The 22,359-nt window shown below is 43.2% G+C and overlaps 4 non-coding genes across 4 annotated transcripts; 2 read left to right on the top strand and 2 right to left on the bottom strand.

Annotated features, from left to right (window-relative positions):
- Nucleotides 1-4,844: 4,844 nt before the first annotated feature.
- Nucleotides 4,845-4,926, bottom strand: TRNAS-AGA (transfer RNA serine (anticodon AGA)). Its single transcript has one exon. It is a non-coding gene; the product is annotated as a tRNA-Ser (tRNA).
- A 6,336-nt stretch (nt 4,927-11,262) lies between these two features.
- TRNAR-UCU (transfer RNA arginine (anticodon UCU)) lies at nt 11,263-11,352 on the top strand. Its single transcript is given in 2 exon segments — nt 11,263-11,299; nt 11,317-11,352. It is a non-coding gene; the product is annotated as a tRNA-Arg (tRNA).
- Nucleotides 11,353-19,491: 8,139 nt separating this feature from the next.
- Nucleotides 19,492-19,598, bottom strand: TRNAL-CAA (transfer RNA leucine (anticodon CAA)). Its single transcript has 2 exons — nt 19,561-19,598; nt 19,492-19,537 (listed from the first exon to the last, which is right to left on the bottom strand). It is a non-coding gene; the product is annotated as a tRNA-Leu (tRNA).
- A 1,382-nt stretch (nt 19,599-20,980) lies between these two features.
- TRNAK-UUU (transfer RNA lysine (anticodon UUU)) lies at nt 20,981-21,053 on the top strand. Its single transcript has one exon. It is a non-coding gene; the product is annotated as a tRNA-Lys (tRNA).
- Nucleotides 21,054-22,359: the final 1,306 nt, after the last annotated feature.

The following is a 22,359-nucleotide window of genomic DNA, read 5'->3' as shown; positions in this document are numbered from 1 at the left end:
AAACAAAAAAGATTTAAACAGAGAAATGTATTTTTTAAAGTTCTTATTGTAGAAAAAAGTAATTAGATTAGCACCTCCTACGCAATCATTTCACTAGTTTTATTGAATTCCTAGGGAAGGTCAGGTGCTGTGCAAGGTGCTAGAGACTGCAAAGGTTAACAGGAGAAAGGCACGGTCCCTGTCGTCCTGGAGATGAGCATCTACCAGGAAGGAAACTCCATAAACAGGGACACGAAACACAGCTCACCCAGGGACAGGTGGGACAAGTGCTTGTTATTTAACTGTCAGTCTAACGGCACAGATGAGTTGGAAAGCTAAAATACAAATAAAACTGGGAAATGTTGGTTTGCTCAAGAACTGATAATGCTACCGAGCAGAGAGCACTGGTCCATGATCTTCCATATAGAAAATGCACAATATGAGTTCAGCATATGATGCTGCTTATAAGGATGGAGTACTGGCACGCTGGGTGGCTCAGTCTGCCTTTGGTTCAAGTCATGATCCCAGGATCCTCGGCAGGCAGTCTGCTTCTCCCTCTGCCTCTCCCCCTGGCTTGTACTCTCTCTCAAATAAATAAATAAAATCTTACAACAACAACAAAAAAGATGGGTGGTTTATCTTGGGAAGATAAAGAGTTAAGTTCCATAATGGACTTAGAATCAGGGCTCCAACAAGCCTCCATGCTATTTAGTTGTATTCGAGGCACAGTGGGCTGTGAACACAGCAGATGAACAAGGGCATAGCCAGTGAGCACAAGAGCTTCCAAATGGGTGTCCATCCTTAATATATTGATGAGCACTGGTTATCCTGGGGGAAAGAGGTGCTGAGTCCATCTAGAGAAGCTGCTTGTACATGTCAAAAAGAATTCGTTGGACCTCGTGGCCATTGAGAGGCATTTTACCCATTTCTCAAAACAAGAGAATAAAGCTGGCAATTTCTGCAGTCTCTTTTTAATGCATTCTGAAGCTATTAGGGAAGACTTCTAAGGCTATTGTTGCTGTAGCACCCCATGGCATAAGGAATGGAAGCTTACACATCCTCTCGCACAAAGATGAACCTGGACACAAACACACCAGCTGCACAAACCAGTCCAGGGAATTCACAAAATCAGTGAAGACAGTGCCCCAGACAAAGAATTCCCTGCATTTAGGTTTTTCCTTTATACTATGTAGCCTAATTGTAACCATCAAATGAAATTACTCAAGTAAGATCAAAGATAAAGCTGCTAAGGAAAGGTCCTCTCTAAGTTCAGGCTGCCGACTCCTTCACCTCAACACTGTAGTTAGGGGGTGAAGGCGCAACTGAGATTCTAGTCAAACCAGCTCTGCCTGTCCGTCCCTCCCAGAGTCAGACAAATCTGGGTCAGGCCCTGGGGGTAGAACCAGGCTCACGTCTAAGCAGAGGAAGACCTGAATCATTACTGCAGCTTCTCTTCAACCTTAATCTTGACTTTCCCGTGAGACCAATTGTATTCGAATTACATTTTCCTCATTTCTTTTGAGGAAGGAAACCTGTGGAAGTATTTCTAAGTAACAAAACTTCTCTTAAATCTCACCAGCTATGCTAAAGCCTGTATGAGTTAAACACATTTTTTGTCTAGGCTTTTCTTGTTGCAGTTGTTCAATTGGGGGTAACACCTTGTAGCTCCGACTCATGGCTGTCACATAAACCATGCTTCATCCAGAATCTCTTGCTTCTGGAAGATTAAGAAATGGAGGGAAAATCCCAGGTAGTGATGGAAGTAAAAAGAGACATGGATAAAACCACAGCCATAGTGGGACATTTTCACACCATATACCTCTCTGCAAAACTAATAGAAAACATAAACGGAAAAATGACCACAGAACAAAATACTGCAATCCATATACATGTAGAGAGAACAGTGCACATGCCGACCTCAGGAATCAAACCTTTTCCAAACACAGATGAAATTCTCTCAAATTTGACATTTTTCCAGGCCACAAAGCAAGACTCCAAAATCATAACAAGGTTGGATACATGCTATTATTTCACGGTGATACAATTATGCCAGAAACCAAAACATGAAAATGAAAAAGTGTCTTTGCTTACAAAATAATAAATATGCTTCTAAATAATTTATGGTTCATAGGAGAGGTCACAATTGAAATTAACAACTGCTTGGAAATAAATGATAAAAATAGTACATATCAGTATTATTCACCTGCTGTGCCACTAGAAGTGTATGTGGACACCCTTAGGTACATACATGCAAATAAAATAAATGCCCAGGAGTAATGATCTAAGCACTCGTTCCATGAACTTAGGAATTAACCACATTTGTCTAGCCATCCATCCACTGATGGACACTTGAGTTATTTCTACCTTTTGGCTGTTGTGAATAATGCTGCTATCAACATGAATGTACGAACATCTGTTTGAAACTATGCTTTTAATTCTTTTGGGTATATACACAGAAGTGGAATTCTTGGGTCATATGGCAATTCTATTTTTAATTTTTTTCCAGCCTTACTGGGACATAATTGACATCTAACATTGTGGAAGTTTAAGGTATACAATGTAATAATTTGATATATGTATATATTGTAAAATGATCACCACAGTAAGTTTAGTTACCACGTCCAGCACCTCACATAGTTTTAATTTTGTGTGTGTGGTTTATTTCAGAAATGCAGTGTGATTTAACATGCAAAACTCAATCCATAAAATACATCTTTTAATTTATAATATTAATAAGTAAAAGAATAATTATATGATCATCAAAATATACGTGTAGAAATTATTAGGTAAAATACAGTTTTTAAGGGTGCCTGGGTGGCCCAGTCCGTTAAGTGTCTGCCTTTGGCTCAGGTTGCCCTGGGATCAAGCCCCGTGTTGGGCTCCCTGCTGGGGAGCCTGCTTCTCCCTTCCTCCCTCCTTGTGCTCTATGTCTCTCTCTCTCTCAAATAAATAAATAAAAATCTTGTTTAAATATACAGTTTCTATTCATATTTTTAACTTAAAAAGACTTTTGTTTTCAAGGTATTTATCAAAAGGATACAAAAACAGTGATTCAAGGGGACACATGCACACAAATGTTTATAGCAGCAATGTCCACGACAGCCAACTATGGAAAGAGCCCAGCTGTCCATTGACAGAGAATGGATAAAGATTAGGTGTGTGTGTGTGTGTGTGTGTGTGTGTATAATGTAATATGACTCAGCCATCAAAAGAATGAAATCTTGCCATTTGCAATGACATGGATGGAACTAGAGGGTATTATGCTAAGCGAAGTAAGTCACTTAGAGAAAGACAAATACCATATGATTTCACCCATATATGGAATTTAAGAAACAAAACAGATGAACATAGGGGAAGGGAAGGAAAAATAAAATAAGAGGAAACAGAGAGGGAGGCAAACCATAAGAGACTCTTAACTCTAGGAAACAAACTGAGGGTTGCTGGAGGGGAGTGGGGTGGGGGATGGAGTAACTGGGTGATGGGCATTAAGGAGGGCACGTGACTGATGAATCACTAAACTCTACCCCTGAAACTAATAATATGCTACATGTTAACTAAATTGAATTTAAATAAAAAATTAAAATAAAAAAGTTTGTTTTTAATAGTTACAGATTCATAGCAAGTTGCAAAAATAGTATCGAGAGGTTCCATGTACCCTTCACCCATTCCCCTGGTGGGTTACTTCTTACATAACCAAAGTACACCATCAAAAGCAGGAAACTATATTGGCTCAATGCTTGTGTATAGTTCTACCTCAAGGGAAGGAAGCTAATCTCAAAAGGTTACATACTATGCAGACCCACGAACGTCACCGCAGCAGTCTCCCTCCTGCTCCCCTCCTAGTCACGCCCACAGCCTCTGCCCACCATCCCTAACCCTCTGGCAACTGCCCATTTGTTCTAATCTCTATAATTTCGTCGTTTTGGTAAGGTTATATAATGAGAATCATACAGGATGTGACCTACCGAGGTTGACTTCTTTCACTCAGCATTAGTGTCCTTGACGTGCTTCCAAAGGTTGATTCATCAGCGACCTCCTTTCTTGCTGACTGGAGTTCCCAACGATGCGCTGCTCTTTGTGTCCTCATTCACCTGCTGAAGGACATTTGGATTGTGTTCAGTTTTGGGCTATCACAAATAAGGCTTCTATGAACGTTCATACATAGGTTTTTGTGTGAACATCAGTTTGCATTTCTCTGGAAATGAAGAGTGCAGCTGATGAACCATAGAGTGTTTTCATGTTTTATTTTGTAAGAAACTGCCAAACTGATTTCCAGAATGGCTGTGTCATTTTCCATCCCCACCCATATAAACATTGTATTCAATTTCTAGAACATTCTCAAAGAGGGCAAGCTATAGGGACAGAAGACATACGTGGTCATCAGCTATTGCGAGTGGGGCTGGGAGGTGTCTATAAAGGGTAACACAAGGAAAGTTTATGGACTGACAAAACTGTTCTGTATCCTGATTATGGAAGTTGGTTACACGAAAATATGCATCCTTTCAAAAAGTCAATTCTACCATAAATTTCTAAATTAAAATACAAACAGCTTTCATTCTGTGGCAGAAATACCCTCTATAGTTTATCTGAGGGACACTTTTACGAAATTGTCCCATTTTGAAATAGCTTACTTCACGCAGGGTTTTGGGGAGAGAAAACTCGGAGACATCCTTGAATTTTGCACAACGCTGGGCACAGGTCTATTGGTGCAAACTTTTTTCTGGGCAGCACAGGGGAGCCCAGAGGGCGGTGGGGTTTTGCCCTAAGAACAAGGCACATGCCCCCCTACACCGCTGTGGTAGGATCAGGTTGCAGAGACGGCTAAAGGCGGCCTCTCCCCGAGACAAGTTGGGTAAAAGCTCAGACGTAGTCGGCAGGATTCGAACCTGCGCTGGGAGACCCCAATGGATTTCTAGTCCATCGCCTTAACCACTCGGCCACAACTACAGGTGTATGTTGGGGTTCCTACAAGTACAGAAGGAAATGTGGGAGCTTTAGCGGTAAGATTGCCGCACACAGAAGTGTGTTTAGAGAGTCGGGCAAAAACCCACAGGTTGAATGAAGGCTTGGGGAGGGGGTCAAACGGCCCCTGCAGCCCCCACCGGTTAGGGGCGCGAGGACGAGGGTGCTCCCTACTAGCATCTTCGTTTCCAAGTTGAGGTCGATTCATAAACCACCGCCTGCCTCCCTTGCGGGTGACCTGGGAGCGCGCTGGTGCTGAAGTCTCCGAAACTGGGAGCCCCCCAGGAAGCAGGGTAACCACAGTTGTAGGCCTGGACCGAAGCAACCCTTGAGGTGCAGGGAAGGAAATACTGATTTGTGTTCCCGGTGCAGGGAGAGAAGCGCGATGCTGAAAACCTCTCGGGGTCGCCTCCCTTGGTGTCCCCAGGCTCCGAGGCTCACACCCAACTATCCAGCTCCCTGCGTTCGGGAAAGTGCTTGGCAAATACCAATATGCTTTTGCTTCCCAAATGGGTTAGAAAAAAATCTATAGGTATAGACGGCCCAGGGGTTTCATTTCCTGTGAGTTCCTAGCTGCTTTCTAAAAAATGGTTTATCTGGTTTGGGTTCATTTTGTTTTTGTCAATGCAAAGGCCCATTTTCTTTCTATTGTAACCGACACAACACATTTCCTGTTCTCATTTTTACGTGTTTAACTCAGCTTCCTTCAGCAGAATTTCCAGAGGCTCCACAGGAACGATTCAGAACAAAATGGTTGGGTGTGGATGCTGGATAGATGGGTCCCCATTCCTGACCAGCGAAGTGTCAACGGGCAAGAGGTGAGAGCTAATGGATATGAGGCGTCTTGAGAAAGCTGAGATAGCTGCTTGGATTTAATACATTATATTTAGCCAGAAGTAACAAAGTGTTCTTTAAATAGAGTTCTATTCAATTCAGGTATCCCTGGGAATGGGGGGGGGGCTAGATCTTATTAAAGATCAAATATTTTCTTTTTATTTATATCCAGAAAGGATAAACCATACCCTCACTTATAAACAGAAGGAATGTGGTCATGGAAAGTAAGGACCTTCACTGGCAATCTTTGGAAAATTCCCCACTATTTGCTTTAAAAGATTGTATGACATTTTAAATCTTTATTTTCTGCCTCCCCCACTGGAATATTTTGGGGGCAGACCTTTATATTGTGCTTTCCTAAAACATTTTTTTAAAGTTGCAATTTTTTATTAACCCCAAAAGAGTTTTTCATCAAAGTACACATGCAAAATAATTCTGAAGCTCTAATTAAATGTCAGCAGGTTAGAGACGCAGAGAAGCCTCCATGAATTCTGCAAACCTCTAACTGGCATCAATTAGTCAGGAAACAAACCCAAGGCCCATGTAATCATGAAGGGCGTTGACAGAGACAGCTCAACACACCAAGGACTATTGAAGAACATTCCACATCAAAGTCCTTGAGTCTACAGGTAGAGAATTCATCTTTCTTGTGCCAAGTAAAGTAGATGTTTCTCCTTCTTGATTAGAAGACTCTTGGGTAATGAGGACTGTCTCACACTGGGATGGAAGGGGGTGGAAAAAACAAATAACCCACACTCCTACCAGAAACTTGCAACAGAAGCACTTGGGTATATTTTCTTTTTCCCTCATCCCCTCCTCTAGTATTTTTTTTTTTTAGTAACAAAAGTGGGAAAGTTTATTAAAGCAAAAAGTATGCTCTTAAGATAGGAGAGTGAGCGAGCTTAAGAGAGAGAGCTGGGTCCCTCTCCCAGTATTTTGAGTGCAAAAAAAAGGGGGGGGGGGATAGTTGAAGTCATACAAAACATAAATTGTGCCAATATCTTCCAGACAAAACCTCCAGGAATACATAAGTAGTTGAATAGGTTGGGTTATTACTCCTGTAGCAATCAAGAACAGACATGGTGGGGACCCCTGGGAGCATCTCAGTAAGAGGGTTTAGTATTGTGGTAGGTGATTTGAGGCATTTAAAGAAACAGAGCTCCCCTGGACGGGATGCTGTCTGGAAACAGGGAGTGATTCTAGGATTGGATAGCTTAATAAATCCTATCCTGAAGGAAGGAAGACCAGAGCAATGCTAAGACTAGGATTGACCAAGAAGCTGTCATCACTCATATTGGACAAGATGAAGACACTTTAGGTCATTTTTGTGGCTTAACAATATTTGTGTCTCTGGTTCTGTTTTGTGTGTGTTTCACGTTTGTGTTTGTGTTCAGAAGGATGGCAGTGTGGTCTTATTTTCATCTTGATCCATCAATGGTCACTGAAGGGCCTGGTCTGACATCTGCGTTCTGTGAAATTGCTGCTGTTCAACAGAAGAACATCAAGGCCTAGCTGAGAATACCAGGTCGGCTCCCACGTGGCGGGGGCTGCTTTTATCTGTCTCGGTTTTGTATTTTACTAACTTAATATTATATCATCAACACTTTTTTTCAGTCACTTCTCAAACGTCATTTTAGTGGCTTTCTAATGTTCCATCACTCAGATGAAGTCGGAATCCAGGAAATATTACCCCTGGTTGGACATCTGTGTTATTCCTGCTGTGCTACTGTTATCCATTTTTTAAAAATACCATGATGAAAAGGTTTTGTGCACGAAACATTTTTCTGTAGTTAGGATTAATTCCGTAGGAAAATGTTTTGCAAAGTTAATTGCCCGGTCGAGTGTTTTCAAGCTCCAAACGAGCTGAAATGTCTGTGTGTTAAGTGCCACGGTGCAGGAACAAAGGACGTCTTGTGAGAATATGAAGAAGGAAATATTATTCCCGTCACCACGAGGAAGACAGAAGCTGGCGGCACTTAACTGCAAATGAGAGTTTTGTGGACAAGGGCTTGAGGGAACGTTTCCCTTGTGATCTGAACATTTGAGGGATCTCCTTGTTTGTGTCCCCAGCAAGGGCACTTCTGTCCCCAGCATCGGGGACCGGAATCTAAGTTTACAACCACTAAAAGGAAGCTGGCTCAACACCCTCCCCTAGGAACCGCTTAATCTCTAAGCCCATAATCAACCCGATTTAGACTATGGCTCAACTTTGCCCGGTACCTACGCATTTCTACTGTCCTTTCAGCTCTGGGCGCGACAGAATGTCACTGGGTCCGGCTCTTCGGAAAGTTCCTGCTCTGGGGTGGTGTCGTTGGGGCCGGGGGCCCGGGGCCGGGGTTGAGCAACCCAGTTAAACACCATCTAACGAGTCCCAGCTCCGTGTTCAGCTGTGAAAGTAACGCAGGTGAGTGCCCTTCAGGACCGCTCCTCTCCCACCTGGTTTTGCAAGTCCGGGACTGCCCGAGGCGCCGCTAAGCGGCAACCCGGCTTTCTGCGGTTCCCCGGACTTGCACGTGAACCCACAGGTCCTCGCAGATCGGTGCCTGTAGGATGGACTGAGGTCAAGGAAGCCGAATCTCACCATCCTCTATGGGTTCTTGATTTACGAGGGATGCATTCTTTAATTCAAGAAACCTTGCTTAAGGCATGAGATTCTCTCTTGCAAAACTAAATATGTGTCCACGCTCTTCGCACCAGGTGCGCCAGGCTCACTAGTATCTCACCTTGGCCCATGTGGCCAGCAGCCCGCCTATCTCGCACTTTCATCAAGAGTTAACATGCTGGGGGCGCCTGGGTGGCTCAGTCACTTAAGCATCCAACTCTTGATTTTGGCTCAAGTCTTGAACTCAGGGTTTTGAGGTCATGATCTCAGGACTGTGGGCTCACTGAACATGGAGCCTGCTTAAGATCCCCCCCGCCACGTACTCCCCAAAAGAGCTAACATTCCGTGGAAGGGGCCTGTAGGGTGATTAAAGGATTTGAAATTCCTTGGGGTTTGCCTGCAGACGCTCCAACCCTGCTGACTGGTTGTTAAGGGGTAAGCCAGTGAGAGATTTAGGTAGTTTCATCAAAAATGTTTATTTAGAGAGAAGAATCTATTATTCAGGGAAGTTAGTACATGGATCTGCTGTCAGGAAGGTCTGCGAGTAAAGGTGTAGCAAAGAGTATCCGTACGACTAATAGCACCAGCCCTTCCACACGCTCAGATTGGAGGGGACGGATCTCTGATCACTGATCATGTCATAATGTCTACATGGGCAGAGGTGGCCATAAAGTGTGTGTATAGGAGACTGTGGAGGGAAAACAAACCTGACTCTTAAAGATGTCCATTGTTGCTCAGTCAGTTATCACAGCAGTCTGAAAAGCAGCAAATCAATTCCCTGAGCCACCAAAAAGGCCTGTCATTTCCCATGAACAAGGATGACCAGGGGTGTACTGCTGGTCTGGACCCAGTGCCTTCCCCCTTGTGGAAGGTATTATCAGTGAGGTAGAGGGTAACCCACGAGCACAGTTCATAGGTTCAGGAATAGGAAGAGAGGGGATGGTTGGGGAAAAAAGCAAACTCTGCTTTCACACAAAATCTGTGGCCTGAGGGGTCTGGGTTTTCAGGAAACCAAAGTAGTGAATCCAGTGAATTGGACAGCACAGTTTAGAAGATGCGGGGGCAGAGCATTAGAGCTGTGCCGATAAACAAATGCCAGGTAAAACAGGGTCTTTTGTGCTACACCAAACTGTTTGGATCCCACATGATCTATACTGGAACCCTCGACAAGGTATTTTGAGAATGTGGGTGCATAATTAGTAGCCCATGATGGAGAAACGTACTAGAGGACTTTATAATAAAAATAACGTTTAGGTCTCATCTCTGCATCAAATTATTGATTTGAAAACATGTTCTCAGATGGGTTTTTAATATTACTGAGAGAAGAGGGAATACGGTACAGAGGAATATTGCATTCCACCGACCACTGCTTTTGGGGTTTGTTACAGATACCTGTCGCAACAGGCTGCCTGAGATAATTACGCTACAGCCTAAGGCATCTTACTTTTTTGTTAAGAAGCCCTTACAAGTGAACAGTTTTTTGATTGCAGACATAAAGTAACGACAAATACAGTTTTACCACTGCCCACCCCAAACGACCTCCTTTCACTTGAAAGCTTCGGAATCCTCCGAAACTAACAGTATGTGGGTTTAATTATCTCAGTTAAGCGGTCTACAGTACCTTAGTTATATCTCCGGATTGCCAGAGTTGATCTTCCCCACTGACTGCTACGTGCGGATCTCAGATACTTCACCTTAAAAAAAGAAGAGGAAAGAATTCCGACCGGTAAGCGCATATGTAGGTGTAGACGTAACATCCAGGAAATAGGACGAAACCGCTCTCCACGTCTGGCTCCCGGGCTCTGGCGCTGCAGGAAATTTCACCCCGCTTAGCCTACAGCTCCGGTGAACACTCGTCCCTTCTGCTCTGCAGGTTTGCAGACAGGCGGTTCGGAGCTCGGGTTTTGTCCGGCAACTCTCAGAGTTACGATTTTCTTCCCCGGAGGCGGCGGGGAGGCGGGGTAGGGAGGCCACTCGCCCGCGCTTGTTATTGACTAGCTTCTGAGCCTGGCGGCAGGGTCTTAAGGCTCCTGACCCCGAAGTTTCTGGACCCCGCGCGCAGGACCTGGCCTGGATCCCGCGTGTCAGGGTCGCACTGCACTGAGTCGTCTCAGAAACAGCCTGAGATTTCTTCTGTCCTTGGAACCACTCCCTCCGGCTGCTCAGCTCGCCGCAGCTCCCGGACCCTGCACACTAGAGTTCCCCCTCGGTGACCGCACCTGCAGTCCGTCCCTGTCTGTCCACAGGACCCGGGCCCCCTTGACCGACGGCCGCTGAAGGAGCCCGGGCGGCTGGAGCGCACAGCCGAACAGAACAGAGGCAGCAAAGAAAATTCCCGAGTTAGGAAACCTGGAGTATTTCCAAAGATGCCTGGACGCATTTAAAAATCGGAGGGTCGCAGTGTCATCGTTTGCTCTGTGATCCGTCTGAGCGAATGACACACTGAAGCCACGTTTTCCAACAACAGCTCGGGTGCGAACGAGAAGGGCCTCCCTTCCTTGAGGGAGAGCCCCCGACTGGAGCCCGAGGGGAGGGAGGGGGACCCTTCGACGTGTTAGGAAAGTCCTCCAACGCCGCTTGCTGGGAGTTCCCCAAATTCCCTTTCGCGAAGCCCACGGTCCCGAGCGTGCATTGGCCGGATGAAATGACATGTGGTTTTTGATCCTTGATCAAACTCTTCCTTACCTTGCAGAGACAAAGGACAATGATCGCTGGGAGGATCAGAAACTCCCCGCATCGGCTACTATGTGTCCCGTGCATTGTCTTCTTTCTGTGTTTCTTGAACTTTCGCAGTGACTGGAGCAGAGTAAGTTTCCAGAGATGTATTATAGTAATAACCAAATAATCAACGACCTTAGGGCGCCAGCCAAACACTGCTGCTCACAGGCTCTGTGGCGCAATGGATAGCGCATTGGACTTCTAGTGCTCGCAATAAAGGAATTCAAAGGTTGCGGGTTCGAGTCCCGCCAGAGTCGTGAGTGTTTTGTCATCAAGGGAATTCCCTTCCAATAATCTCTCTGTTCCTGTAAGATCTGGATATTTTGCCCACGGTCAGCTTTCTCACTACGGTTTATTTCAACTTCTTCGTAAACAATTCTACCTGTGTCTACAGAGCTTCAGTGATCGAATAGAGGGAAAGGGAGTGGACGCGCTTAGCGAAGGTTAAGTATTGAAATAAATACTAGTAATTATTTCTTCGTCATGAAAAATAATTTCCAGCTTGCTATTTTCTCGGTCTTGGCTGGAGGCTCATGGGCAGGCGTTCCACAGTGTCTGCAAGAATCCTGCACGGCTGTTAGAAACCCCCTGGGTCTTCCAGCAGGTGTTGCTCAGCCCAAGTCTGCGGGTCCCCTCCCCACCCAAGGCGCTCACGGGTAGTGCGAGTTTTCAGCTCCGGAAACTTAACTAAAATTTAATCTGCTTTTAAATGAATGGTGGATGAGAGCAGTAAAAATTGGTCCCCCCACCTTTCAACTGTAGAAATGGAGATAGAGCCAGAAAATAAGTCTTCTTTCCGTCCTAGAACATTACTTCCTTAATTCGGTCCACTGGTGCCTAGTTGCAAGCATCTTTTCAGAAGTGTGTGTGTGTGTGTGTGTGTGTGTGTGTGTGTGTGTTTGCCATACGGGAAAGAAACAGAAGGGCTACAGACCCACTGTATTTCCAGCAGCACCTGCATCTGGCAGTTCTCTGTGCTATAAAGGGGAGAATTGCTTGACCTCTACCTTTGCATGTTGAGCGTGGGCTCATCAATCTTCCAATAAAGCCTTTTTCTTGGCCATATCATGTGGTATGGTGGGTTTTCTCCTCCTCAGCTTGTACAGTTTGGCAGTGATGGGTCCGTTCACCGCGATCAGCCACTGTAATGATTAACTTCCTGCAGAATGCCGCCCACTGCCCACTCCTCATACCACATACATCACATGTCTAGCACGTCCGGAGGCAGAATGAGGTGATGGTCTCACAGCCTCTGACCCCTGTTTATTCCTGCACAGATTTCTCAGTAAATTACAATGTCTTAAGGTAGCTGCAATGCCACTATTGTCTAATATTAAATTTACACATGTGGATGATTTCTGAATTCTCTATTCCCTTGCATGTTTTGTTTATGCTCTTAATTAGATGAGTTTTCTAATAAGTCTTGATACCTAGTATAGTAAACACCACTACCTTTTTCTTCTTAGAAACTCTGGCTAGTGCAATCACAGACACACCTTTTCTGTTTACCTTCCCTCCAGGATCACAATCCTGCATGGCCTGTTTCCTAAACTCTGTTTTCTAATGGTTATTTCACACATTTTTCTGGTTTTCTAATTTTTGCATAGCCAGAGGACAACTCTCCTAGCTGTTAATCCTTCATGGGTGGAAGTAGAATTTTCATTAAAAGAATAATGTACCACAGAGAACACCAATTATTTTCAACATTTCATAGAACTTTTGTTAGGTTTTTAGATTATCTGATCTATTCACGGGTCTGTTTAAGGGTCCTCTTAATCAAATGATTGGTTTCTTTTCATCTACATATAATATTCTCTATATCATTTATCTTCATAGGAACCATTTTAATGTATTAAGTGTTTACATTTTTATTACATTAAAACAGGACATATTTTCTTACAGAATATGTAATAATATTTTGTGCATATCCTTTTTTTTAAAAAAATATTTCATTTATTTATTCGACAGAGAGAGAGAGACAGCCAGCGAGAGAGGGAACACAAGCAGGGGGAGTGGGAGAGGAAGCAGGCTCATAGCAGAAGAGCCTGATGTGGGGCTCAATCCCATAACGCCAAGATCACGCCCTGAGCCAAAGGCAGACGCCCAACCACTGTGCCACCCAGGCGCCCCTGTGCATATCCTTTTTATATTACAAAAATTATACTTTGTGTACATATTCTACTTCTGACTTTTTCCATAACCGTCATTATCTTATTTATACGTCATTTAAATGCTGAGCAAAACCTCATAGGGTGCATCTATCATAATTTATCTTTTTTAATGCTTCCAAGAAGGTGTCCTCTTAGTTCCTGACACTGCAAGTAACTCTGCCCAAACATCCTCACACACATCCCTTCGGGGACTTGGATATACCCCAAATGACACAGAAGGTAGAGGACATGTTATACATATATCTTGATTGGCTTGATGGGTGCTGGATTGCTATCCAGGACGGATGCAGGATTTTCAACAAAACTGAGTAGCCGCAAAAACCAATCTGTGGCATTAGGAAGCTTAGCAATCTAAGAGTTGTAAAGTGATACCACATCGAGTTCGAATCTCTCATATAATCAATGATTCTGACCACTTCCTGGTTTTAAGGTTGTTAATTCTTTCCTGTAAACTGTTAACCTTGATTGCTCCCTAATTGCATCTGCTGCTTTTAATGGAAGGTTTACAGGCCAGCCTCATGTATTGATACCTTATCAGCCTCAAATAATTGTCTTGTGATTTAGTAATATCATTTTTTAATTTTCAGACCTGATATGAATACCAAAGGCAACTTGGCGAATGTTAAACTATTAATATCAAGATTAGACATCTTCAAAGATCAGCACAGGAACAGGACATGTGACAGAAACTAGAGCCAAAGCCACAGCTAGATGCCCAGCTGGAAATTTGCCTTTCTGTCTTCATGTCTCTCTGTGTATCCTCACCACCTGTATTACCTTTTATATGCAAGAACATCGGCCCTTTATACTTATAAATTAGTACAGAAGGTCCATCCAGAAGGTTCCCAGCTCAACATCCTGCAGTTGCTGGTGCTTTTTCCCCCCCACCCCCCACCCTTGGCCCCTGACCGGTAAGCTCTCCACTTGCCAAATGGGGAGAGTCCTTCCAGGGCACAGGTATGAAAGAGTGGGGGAATAATACAGGAAATTGCTTGGCTTAGTTTTGGAGAGTTGTCCTATTAATGCCACAGTTCTGGGTCAATACTTTATCTTACACCACTTTCGTGCACTCATTTGGAAACTAAAATTATGAGGCAAGGTGACTGATTGGTAGGAGAAGGAGCTGGTGACACTTTCCTGCAGCAGACGGTGAGGTGGCTGGACTGGAGTCCACTGTGGAAGAGACGGCCCCGGCTTCCACATTAGGACAGCAATGCATAGTCCACACTTCTGTGGCAGAAAAGAGGAGAAAGAATAGGATTCTCTCGGAAAAGAGCAGTACCCTGCAGAATTTAGTGGGAAACCACAAAGGGGTAAAGGATGGTTTCCCAAAAGTTCAGTCAGCATCTCCTCAGTTTGGACAGGGCACAGCTGCCCTAGGCTCTGGAAACTTGTTCTAAGATCCCTATATCACCTCAGCACTTGGGGAGATGTTGTTGTTGTTGTTGTTGTTTTCCCTTAACATACATGAGGCATTAATACCCTGCATTTGCAGAATCCCACTTAAAACCTTACCTACTCTCATCCTGTCTCTCAGAAGTTCTACTTCAGAGCAATGCAAATGCACTAGGAATGAAATAATCTAAAATTATGCCTTTGGAAGCCAAGAGGTGAATAAGGCTGACTTGGCACCTGGTCATGAGGGAAGGACATTAAAACTGACTCTGGTCTTGGATGTAAGCAAAGACTTCTATGAAGAAAGTCTCATAAGTTTGGACTCTGATAACTAAAAGATGAATAATAATAAAAAGGACCAATGGAATATTAGATCACAGATTTGAAGAAGGCAGCACAAATGTCTGAACAAGTTTTAGTGACCACTCTCTCTTGGCAAGAAAGGAGCTTCTCTGAAAGGATGGAGAAAGTCTGTGAGAATAAGAAATAAAGATGGAGAAAATGGTTTTGCCTAAAAAGGATTTAATAAAAAAAGTTTTGAAATGGCTTTGCCCAATTCTATCTGCAATAGTAGACTGTCACTGACTTTAAAAAAAATCCACAGAGATAACCATAAAGTGGTTATTTTGGTCTCTATTTGCAGACCCATCATCCATAGACCAAGTAGCCAAAACACTCCAAAAAATAAATCCTTTGGTTTCCTATAAAGTGAAAAAGCCCACTTTTTAAAAACAAATAAACATAAAAAGCAAATAAACACAGACAACGATATTATATTATAATCATCAAACTTGCCAAGAGACCAGAATTTGACTTTTCCAACTACTAAAAAGACATGATAACTATGTAACGTGACAAAGGTACTAATTTTTCACCACGATAGCCATCATGTTATACTATGTACATGTATCTGATCTTTAAAAACTTCTGATGAGCGCTAGCCTCTAAGTTACATTTTAAATATATAGTAACTGAAATTTACTATAGTGAAAGAGATATAGTCACTGCTTACAATCTTGACTTGACTTTCAGTTATATCATTTTTGTGTTTGGAGACATGATAATACATTTCATACCAACTTATAGTTAGATAACTAAACAAAGGTCTTACTGACAGGAAGCAGGCAGACCCTGGGTTGGCTCTGAGGAGCAGCAGTGTGATTGTGTGTGAGGGAATGCAAATATTCAAGGTAGATCCTCTCCTAATAAATAAATAAACTTACAAGATCCGAAGTTAAAAAGCAATAAAATAAAAAATGTGATTATAGATGGGACTTGGTGAAACAAATCACTTGATACATTTCCTAACACATCATTGATACTGCCTCCAATCTTCTCAGTGTCTTTCTCTTAAAATGCATATTTTATAAACAGCCAATGGTTGGATCTTCTCCTTTTTCCAATCTGACAATTTCTTTATTACAGGGTGGGATTTAAACCTGACGAGGTATTTCAGAGGATGCTGTAGAAATATTTCTGATATTTGTTGACTATGAGACTGTGTTCTGTGTACGTCTTTTGTGATTTTTAGCTGTGATATCCTGTAAGAGGGAGGAGACCGGGACTGGAGGCAACATTCTCAGATTCATGATATTTAGTCATTGATTGGTAGGTAGAAAGTTAATGGACTACAGGAGGAGTTTATCTCACTGTTATTAAGACCAAAAATAATACTTTCGGCTAAGGAAGTTTAAGAATTTCTGAAAGTTTGGCAAGATTATGTTTGATATTTCCATTTATGCTTTCTGTCTTTCCTGAAGAACAAAGATGATGTGGGCAATGGAGAATCTGCGTAACCATTAATATCTTATGAAGCTCTTTAGTAACAATTCTGGGTAATAGAGTATACATCACCACGTAAGTAATGCAGGTTTTGCCATGTAGGAAAGATGAGCCAAGCAACATTTTTGCTATGGCTAAAACTGTGGCTTTTTGACAAGAGAATGCTTTGATCCATATAAAAATTGTTTTATATGCATTTTATCCACATTTTATATGCACAATACATATTTGTATATACAGTGATTTTGTAAACATTTTTATATCTCTTTTTGGTACAATGGAATAAAATTAATTTTAGAATGTGTAAAGAAAGGGGTCTTGAGGCTTGACTCTCATGTCTTTACAGTTTTGAGAGGATTACAGCATAAGCAGGTCAGATAAGCCTCCGAAACATCCTTGGCTGTGCCTTTAATAATTTCTCATCAGTCCTCATTTAAGACTGTAGTCAACTTGTCTTTGGAATAGTAGTAAGACTATAGCTCCAGCTAATGTATTAAGTTAATCAGCACCAGCAGAACAGAAGATAGAGTGATCCCTTCTTGCAGTATAACAAACCATTTGTGGAGTGTAGTTAAAGATTATCCTGTGAGGAGAAACACATCATAAACACTGAGGATGTTGGCAAACCTCCAGGACCTCTGTTGTACGTCATAAAGTACACTATGATTGTCCCCGAGTGACCAACACTTTATAGACAACTTTAATACCTGTATCTTTATGCTTGAACGTGAATGTTTTCTATAAGCTGAGAAGTAAAAGATCAAATGTATTTATATTAATATATTTTACTTCATGGTTATGAATTGAATTGTGCCCCCACCCCCCAAATTCATATGTTGAAGTCCTAATCCCCAGTAACTCAGAATGTGACCTTATTTGGAAAAGGGTCATCGCAGGTGTAATTAATTTGGTGAAGATCAGGTCATTAGGATGACCCCTAATCCAATACGACTTGTGTCTGTTTGAAGAGGGGAAATTTGGACACATAGACCTATATGCATAGAGGGAAGATGATACGAAGAGATAGAGAAATAACCATGTGAACATGAAGATGGTCATCTATGAGCCGAGGACGGAAGTCTGGAACAGATCTTCCCCTCAATGCCCACAGAAGGAGCCAACCCTGCCAACATCTTGATTTTGGACTTCAAGCCTCCAGAATTGTGAAATAAATGTCTGTTTTTAAGCCACCCAGTTTGCTTTGTTATAGCAGCCCCAGAAAACTGACACATTTATACATAATTAACCCAGGAATATTGCTCTCTTTTGAATTTCAGTCTTTTTTAAAAATCCTAAACTTGATAAAATAATTCTCACAATATTTCTGAGTTAAAGTCTGAAAGATGACAAAGCGAACCTAATTATTTCTATTAGTCTTCCTTTTTATAAAGTGGAAGAACAAATCTTTGTGTTATTTGGAAGTCATTCTAGGAAACCTAAAGAATTCTGGCATAAAAGACATCTTTATAGTTTTTACTATTCTGAATTTAGGGCCTATACTTGGGGAAATCAAGTCAAGATGAGTTGTCATGAGAGACAAAACATGAACACAAGTCGTAACTTTGTAAAAACAAGGCATGTTAAATAGATAACATGTAAAAACCACAGCAATAATAACAGTGATTATTAGAAACTTACAGATAAGTAAATTTTCTTAAAATTATTTAAAAATATACCAGGAGTATAGGGGCGCCTGGGTGGCACAGCGGTTAAGCGTCTGCCTTCGGCTCAGGGTGTGATTCCGGCGTTACGGGATCAAGCCCCACATCAGGCTCCTCCGCTAGGAGCCTGCTTGTTCCTCTCCCACTCCCCCTGCTTGTGTTCCCTCTCTCACTGGCTGTCTCTATCTCTGTTGAATAAATAAATAAATAAATAAATAAATAAATAAATAAAATCTTTAAAAATATATATATACCAGGAGTATAAAGAGGTAACAGAAATTTTGCAATTAAAAAAGAACTTTGGTTAACTTGGCACAAATAACTTGGTATGTAGAAAAAAATTCTAATTTTGCTCTTTTGCACATATTTTCCTACCAGGATTTGTATGTTCTTTTCCTATAAATAAATCAATTAAAAAGGACAATCTCAGACTTTTTTTTAATCCTTTGTACACTGTTTTTAAAATGAATCTTAGTATATCTTTATATGTATGTATTTAGATACACACAAACACAGAGTCAGACGTATCTGCAGACATTGTCAAGTGTCCATGGAGAGTAGGGCAAAATCACCCCGGGGTTGAGAACCCCCGTTCTAACCCTTCTGCCTCTCCTGTGCCTCTTGACAATCTCGTGACACAGAATAGATCGCATCCAAACTCTTCACTCCACAGCCCACGCCCTCAGACTGGCAGAGAGAAGTGATGGGGAGAAGGTGTGCAAGAAGGGGAAGAGGGAGGGCGGTAGGAAAAGGAAAAAAGAGGATCAGGAGAAGACAATGGAGAGGGAGGGAACGCAGGAGAAGGGCGGAAGAATGCTCAAAACACCTGCCACTTACAGAACAGTGAAAATGCTGGAAACAGGAACTTAGAACCCTCACCTCATCTATATTGTAAGAGCTACATTTAAATACTGTCACATTACTATTATTCCATATAGATACTTATTAACATCATAAATATCGAAAGGAAGAGAGAAAGAAAGAAAAAGAAAGGAGGGAGGAAGAAAAGGCAGGCAAAGGAGAAAGACATCTAAACAGCACTGGCCTGAGAAGGGTGAAGTGCAGGTAGTAATAGGGAGGAAGGATTAGGTCCGGTGCTGCTGCCTAAAAAGGAAGTTGTGATTTAATTTTAAAAAGTTGCTGAATTTGGGGGAAGGGGGAATAGGATAGGCTGGTGATGGGTAGTAAGGAGGGCACGTATTGCATGGTGCACTGGGTGTTATACGCAACTAATGAATCACCGAACTTTACATCAAAAATAAATAAATAAATAAATAAATAAATAAATAAATAAATAAATAAATAAATAAATAAATAAATTTTTAAAAAAGTTGCTAAATTTGAAGATGGCAGGGGGAAAAGAAAAAAAAAAAAAAAAGAGTCGGCATGTCAGAAGTGGGATTCGAACCCACGCCTCCACCTGGAGACCAGAAGCCCCGAGCGCGGGAAGCGAAAGCTTGAGTCTGGCACCTTAGACCACTCGGCCATCCTGACACCCCTGCGAGGAGGGCGCTGCACACACGGACTGTAATCCGCTGCGGGGGGAGCCTGGCTGCGCCCGCAGCACCTGCGCCGCACTGCGCGCCCCAAGCGGCTCTCGGCAGAGCGCGGGGGCGAAAGGGCGCGTTTGCAGGAAGCCGGAGGCTGACGCGGTGGCGCAGGGGGGAGGCGCGCAGAGTGCGAGCCGGGCGCGGAGGTTCGGAGCGCTCACAGGCAAGGAGGGGGTGGGGAAGAGGGGCTTAAGCGCTCCCTTTACCAACCCGTCGCAAGTACTGGAACTGCCCTTCCAAGAGGAGGCTGGAGGGCTGGTTAATTTTTTTAGGTTAAGTCAAAATGACTAAATGTTTTTCCCCGGGTGTATGTCCGTCACAGTGTTTGTAATTCCCGAAATTCTGTGTGTAGTTTACCTACTAAAGTAACACTTGCACACTGTTGCGTGTACTTGGCGTCATGGGCACCGCATGAAGTTCATGCATGATTTTCTTCGCATTTGGTCAAAATTGCACTTGTCTTCATGAATAGAAAAACCAATAAAGAACGTCTTAAATTAATGATGAAATAATTTCTGACTCAAAAGTAAGTAGTCCTGGGTTAGACAGCGCAGGGCGGGTACAGCTCCCCAGGGAACTAGGCGCTGCGGCCGCCCTTGGGGTGGGATTTTTGTCCCCACGGTGTCTCTCTACAGGGGCTCAAAAAATGTTTCATGAACCAGTAACTAAGGAACCACGAGCACTACTTCCTCACCTGCCGGCCATCCCTGTCTTGGAACGAGTTGGGGCTCACGATGAAATGTGGAGGAGAAAGCTACAGGCAGCCCTCCATTTCCCCCGTTGCCCTGGAGAACCCAGACATCCCATTTCCGAAACTACCGGGAAGATACCGAAGGGAACAACCAGACGGAATTCCCCGACCTGTGTCAAGGTCAAAACCTTCCTCTTCTTTCTCCACCTTCTCTTTCACTCTCTTGAAGACGCTCCTCGATTACTCCACCATCGTTCCTAAAATTGGTCGCCTCGTCCCGGCTTCCCCCACGGGCTGGTGAGGGAGCCTGCGCCTCCGCTCTTCAACCATCTCGGTAATAACTACTGTCTCCGAGGGTCCTTCTGCCCAGACCCGCGAATCCCCTTCTGTAACGATTGACCCTTGGAAGAACCTCCGTTCTCCCCGTAGCTGTGCGCACGAACCGGCTGTCGAATCCGTGTACACTGTGGCCGTTACGTGATCTGCTTAAGGATTCGATGGCCTGGGTAATTGAGCCACACTTTTGGAGGGTCCTCGAAGTTCCTGAAATCTTGGCTCACTCCAGCCCTTCCTGCTAATCCAGATTGTTTTTGGAATTTAGTTATTTATAAGATAAAGTAACCCCCCTCGCCAGGGCCTGGGTAGCTCAGTCGGTAGAGCATCAGACTTTTAATCTGAGGGTCCAGGGTTCAAGCCCCTGTTCAGGCGTCAGATACATCTTTTATTTCAGCCACATGCAGAAGAGGGACCCTACGTGTGGCCCAAATGAACTCATTGCCTTTATAGACTTTCAGGCCTAATCTAGCTTCCTTTAATTATTGAATCAAACCAGTCCTAGACTTTGCAAGGGAATTGGGAATTGTGGGTGATAGGAAGAAAGATATCATCAATAAAAAACTTGTCACCGAATTACTATGAATTCTGCCCTTTTTAAATTCCCTTGCTTACTGTGGGGGTGACTCCCTGGAAGGTGGGGTCCAGTTTGATTAGATCCTACCACAATATAAACAGAGTAGTGGCATTTTCTCTGATTTCTGGGTTTCCCCAGCTCCCCAGATGGTACAAGTCTTGCCCACTCTGCAAAACACAGTTGACAAACTAAAATCCCAACACATTTTGAGGTTGTGTTAGCCGTCCACTTCGTGTTTTCATTAAAAAGCCACCCTCCTCAGGGTGCCTGGCTGGCTTGGTGGGTAGAGCACGTGACTCTGGATCTCAGGGTTGTGAATTTGAGCCCCACAGTGGGTTGTAGAGATTGCTTAAAAATAAAATCTTTTTTAAAAAAGCTACTCTCTTTCTGGGATTTAAATACGCTGTAACTGCTCTGGAAATGAGGTTCTTTGCATTCGTTCTTTGTCCAGTACTATAGATTTTTATAAGATTTTAACTGGGTTTTGGACAAAAAGTCAAGGTTTTCACCTGCTGGGTTCTCTGTGTGCAAAGCAAGATTGCGTTTGCTTCATCATTGTTTCCTTCATTTCCACTGGGTCATATATCCTCAGGAGAAGAATACCATGTCTGAAAAGTCGTGGGCTCCCCCCCCCCCTTGAACTGGACCTCGGAAATCCTCCAGCAGACAGGGCAACAGGAATCCTCTGTATCTAGATGCTCTAGTGCCTGACATAGAAATGTCAAACAGCACAGAAACACATACTAGAAGATTAAAAGTCTGCTGCTCTCCAGGTCGAATTCTGGCCTGCCCTTGAGTCTTAATTCAGTCGGTGAAAGGATGGGATCTCCCAGACAAGCTGAAGGAATCTACAGCTTCAACGTCTCCCAAAAGTGTGGATCAATCACCTAGGGCCCCAGACTGGGACCAGAGTGCTTTATCACTGAGCTGATCATTTAACCTCCACATGGTGCATTTGTTAAACAGCAGACTTATGTGCACAATTGCATGGGAAATGAAGGAGAAAAGTCGAGCTCAAACAAGAACAGGTTCCATTTAGGAGTGTTTTCACTGGAGTCAATCAGTGATTGCAGAAAGTGGGTAGGTGGGCCGAGCAGAGGGGCC

This window comes from Ursus americanus, chromosome 32, assembly GCF_024610735.1.
Source record: "Ursus americanus isolate L20-20 chromosome 32, mUrsAme1.1.p, whole genome shotgun sequence".
Taxonomy (NCBI): Eukaryota; Metazoa; Chordata; class Mammalia; order Carnivora; family Ursidae; genus Ursus; species Ursus americanus.
Note: the sequence above shows the minus strand (reverse complement) of the source record. Positions and strands in the feature narration are given on the sequence as shown.